The 3,487-nt window shown below is 41.1% G+C and overlaps 1 pseudogene across 1 annotated transcript; it reads left to right on the top strand.

The window, feature by feature from the left end:
• The first annotated feature begins 909 nt into the window (after window positions 1-909).
• Window positions 910-1,499, top strand: LOC308245625 (large ribosomal subunit protein uL6-like; annotated as a pseudogene). The gene has a single exon. The product of its transcript is annotated as a large ribosomal subunit protein uL6-like (transcript).
• The last annotated feature ends 1,988 nt before the right edge of the window (window positions 1,500-3,487 follow it).

Genomic DNA, 3,487 nt, shown 5'->3' with positions numbered 1-3,487 from the left:
CCTTGACCAGAATTGAACCCGGGACCTTTCAGTCCGCAGGTCGACACTCTATCCACTGAGCCAAACTGGCTAGGATCATTTGTAGATTTATTTTAATCCATAGGTAGCATTTGATACACACTGCTCTGCACTTTGCTTTTTTTATTTTAGATTAATTTATTTCATTCCTGCTTATAAGGAACTTTCTCATTCTGTTTTACCAATTTCACCAATCTCCTAAGGACAAGCATTTAGATTATTGCTAGTACTTAACTACTACAAATAAAACTTCAATGAATAACATTGAACGTAGGTCATTTTGCACTTACATAAGTATGTCTGTAGAAAAAAATTCCCAGAAGTAGAATAGCTATGTAAAAGGATACAGCAATCACATGCATATTGTCAAAGTATCTTTCGTAGCTGTTGCACCAGTCTATACATTTGCCATCTATGGGGGAAACTACCTATTTCCCCAAACTCATGCCAATATATGTTTTATGAAATGTGGAATCATTTGCCCATTAAAGAGTGGAAAATAGTGTTAGTGGTGCTTTAATTTGAATGTTTCTTTTTATGAGTAATGTTGAGTATCTTTTCTTAGATTTAAGAGGCAATTATATACATATATATTTTATGAATTGCTCGTACTTGTTATTCACTTTTCAGTTATGTTTTTGGTCTTTTCCTTATTGACTTGGGGAAGATTTTATATTAAGGGAATAAGCCCTTTGCTTATTATTTAAAAGTATTTTTTCAGTTTTCATTCATCTCTCTTTTACCAGTGTTATTGAGATATCATTGATGTCCAATAAACAGCTTATATTTAAAGTGTTCTACTTGAAAAGTTTTTAATAGCTTTATTGGAGTACAACTGACACGCAATAAACTATCACATTTACTGGTAAAAAAATAGTTTGGCTCTTTGCCACATCTGCTGCGAGAATGCAGACCATTGTCAGCAATTGGACTGTGGACATCCCAGAAAACGTGGACATCACTCTGATGGGACGCACGGTTATTGTGAAGGGCCCCAGAAGCACCCTGCGCAGGGACTTCAACCACATCAATGCAGAACTCAGTCTCCTTGGCAAGAAAAAGAAGAGGCTCCGGGTTGACAAATGGTGGGGAAATGGAAAGGAACTGGCCACGGTTCACCCCATCTGCAGTCATACACAGAACATGATCAAGGGTGTCACACTGGGCTTTTCACAAGGTGAGGTCTGTGTACGCTCACTTCCCCATCAACGTTGTTACTCAACAGAATGGTTCTTTTGTTGAAATCAGAAATTTCTTGAGCAAAAAATACATCCACAGAGTTCAAATTAGAACAGGTGTTACTTTCAGTATCTCAAGCCCAGAAAGATGAGTTGATTCTTGAAGGAAATGTCATTGAATTTGTATCAAATTCAGCTGCTTTAATTCAGCAAGCCACAACAGTTACAAACAAGAATATCAGAAAAATTTTGGATGGTATCTTTGTTTCTGAAAAAATAACAGTTCAGCAGGCTGATGAATAAGACCCAAGTTGTCCAACTATAGAAACAACAGGATGCCAAATGATTTGTCACACTTATTTGTGATATTTAAAGATGCAATAAAAGCCATGTATTGATTTGGGAGGGGAATAAATGAATGAAATAAAATGCACCGTTTGGTAAATTTTTATCTATGCATACTCATGAATTAACACCACAATTAAAATAATAAACATATTCATCACCCCCAAAAGTTGTGTGTGTGTGTGTGTGTCCCTCTCTTTTGCTCCTCTCAGTCTCCCATCCCATCCCGCAGATAACAGGTCTGCTTTCTGTCACTACTAGTTGGTTTACATTTTCTGTAGTTTATGTAAACTGAAACATGCTGTATATACTCTTTTTTTTTTTTGCCTGGCTTCTTTCACTCTGCATAATTATTATGAGATTCATTTAATGTTGTATCAATAGTTATTTTTTATTATTGAGTAGCATTCCACAATTATCTCAAATGATTTTCAAATGGACTCAGAAAAGACATATGCACATACATACATTCAAAGAGAGAGAGAGACCACTGAGCAGGGCACTGTGATATAACCTCTGGAACCCATTCTGCTTCTGTGCAAAGAGCAGTTCCCCTGCATAGACTCCCTGTCAGTGAGAAGAAAGTGGTCATGTGGCCCACATATATGCAACCTGCCAGTCCATCTCCAAAGCCCTGGTGTCCTACCAGAAATGTGTGGTTGAGCCTTCAAGAAAGAAGCCAAATGTTGCTAAGTGGTTAGAGCCTGGGCCAAGCGATGAAGGTCTCAAGTTCAATTCCTGGTCAAGGGCAGGTACCTAGGTTGCAGGTTTGATCCCTGCCCCAGTCTGGGTGCATGAGGGAGACAATGATTGATGTGTCTCTCTCACATTGATGTTTCTCTCTTTCCTCCCTCTCTCTTTTCCCCTCCCTCTCTCCCTTCCACTCTCAAAATAAAAAGAAAAGAAAGAGATCAGAGACATTTTCATTTAGTATGGCACACCCTGCTAGTTACTGACTCCCCTCACTGCAAATCCAAGAAGTTTGGATGTCCAGGTGTGCACTCTGGCTGCTGATAAGCCCCCTGCAAGGAACAGAGTTTACCTTTATATTAAATAACTAGAGGCCCGGTGCATAAAAATTCATGCACTGGAGCGGGGGTCCCTCAGCCAGGCCTGCCCCCTCTCACAGTCAGGGAGCCCTCAGTGGCTGGAGGCGACCTGGTGATCAGGGGAAGGTGATGCCCCATCACACCTCTGCTGCTGCCACTGCCAGCAGTGCAAGCCTAGGCCGGCCCTGGTTACCTGAGCCTCAGGTGGCCCTGGGTGGCTGGGCAGCCGCCATCCAAGGCTTGCCTGTGCCTCGGGCCAGCCATAGGCGGCTGGGGGACTGAGGGGTTGGGGGACTCTGAAGGCAGGTTCGTGGAGCTGAGGGGACTGGGCGCCACCATCTTTGAGGGCATGGCAGTCAATTAGCATATTCCCTCCTTATTGGCTGTGGGCACTGCCATCTTTGTGACAGCATGAGGGTCAATTAGTATATTCCCTCTTTATTGATAGGATGGTTATGAGATTTTTAAGGTTAATAAGTGGGATGAAGGGTTTTTCCAGGTTAAGATGATGTGAACACACACATCTATTTTTCTCCCTCCCAAAACCCCACAAAAATATAATAAACAAGTTTTGTTTAATATTTAAATCTACAAGTGTGGGAAAAACAGTAGAGGAAACAACAGCAACAAAAATTTGGAAGTTGAAAAGGATAACAATGTGATATCATCCCCAAGAAACCCAAACCCAAGCTGGTGGCAAGGAAAGTTCAAAATGGACATAATTTGCCCACAGCTTCAAAGGAATCAGAAACTGGCAACACAAGAAAAATCTGAAACGGAGTGTGAGAATTCCTAAATAAGGAGGTATGGATAAAAGCTGTTTGAGTAACAGTAAGATCCCAGGTCCTTACTTCAACCTGGGTAAAACAGGAGGGATGCCAAGAGTCCCATGTCTAG

The sequence above is a fragment of the Plecotus auritus genome (assembly GCF_963455305.1).
Source record: "Plecotus auritus genome assembly, chromosome: 1".
Lineage (NCBI taxonomy): Eukaryota > Metazoa > Chordata > Mammalia > Chiroptera > Vespertilionidae > Plecotus > Plecotus auritus.
Note: the sequence above shows the minus strand (reverse complement) of the source record. Positions and strands in the feature narration are given on the sequence as shown.